The sequence below is a fragment of the Galeopterus variegatus genome, unplaced genomic scaffold, assembly GCF_000696425.1.
Source record: "Galeopterus variegatus unplaced genomic scaffold, G_variegatus-3.0.2 Scaffold197, whole genome shotgun sequence".
Taxonomy (NCBI): domain Eukaryota; kingdom Metazoa; phylum Chordata; class Mammalia; order Dermoptera; family Cynocephalidae; genus Galeopterus; species Galeopterus variegatus.
The window spans coordinates 358,107-358,936 of NW_007726308.1; the positions used below are offsets into that span (position 1 = coordinate 358,107).

Genomic DNA, 830 nt, shown 5'->3' on the forward strand with positions numbered 1-830 from the left:
TCAAAGAAAATCATTTTAATGTGAAACAGCACTGAGAGGAATACAATTAATAACCATTTTACATACACAATGATGCTCTAATTCTTAATACCCACTTTAAGTTTGTGAGGCTCCCGGGAAGCTCTTATGCCACAGATTTTACGCAAAAGCTACTCAAATACTTCATCCTGGAACACTCTGTTGTGTCTTTCCTTTGGTCCCTGCAGTTTGAAAGTGGCTTCAGTCCACAGACACCCATCTCTCGGGTCCATTCGTCCTGCAACCCCATCCAACCACTATTTTGTTTTCGGCACACGAAATGGCAGCAGGCACTATCAGCTGTATGAGTTTGTTACACTTCAATCAGCAGGACACTTCTCAAGCCTTAGATTCCATAGGACGGCATGGAATGTGGTAAGAACACTGTGTCCTGGATGTGTTGTAACTATGCACAATATAGTTCAGTTAGAGATTTTATCCAACGGAGAAATTTTAACAATTAGATGAATGAAATACTGTTTTGATTACTAATGCAGACTTGGTCCAGTGAGTTTGTACAACTCTGATCATGGGGGCTTGGGAAGCTATAAAGTGGGCCAGTTTGCTTTAAATATGAGGACATAAGTAAGACCCCAGGTTACTGACATACTGATCAGTTTCTATCCATGCGTGACAACAGCCACAATGTTTATAAATACTATGTTTGGTTTCATTAGGCTTGAAATAAAATGTACATGTAAATGGAGAATGACTTTTGGCTAAATATGAGAAAATGAAAACCTCAATACTCACTCACTGATTTTCTGAAGCACTTCACATGGTGAATGCCAGGTAACCCGTTCCAGGTTTAG

At 39.8% G+C, this 830-nt stretch overlaps 1 protein-coding gene across 1 annotated transcript in view; it reads right to left on the bottom strand.

Annotated features, from left to right (window-relative positions):
- MLYCD (malonyl-CoA decarboxylase) overlaps positions 1-830 on the bottom strand; it is a gene marked incomplete at its 5' end in the record, with an annotated part of 23,885 nt that overhangs the window by 9,569 nt on the left and 13,486 nt on the right. The gene's annotated exons all lie outside the window — the stretch shown is intronic.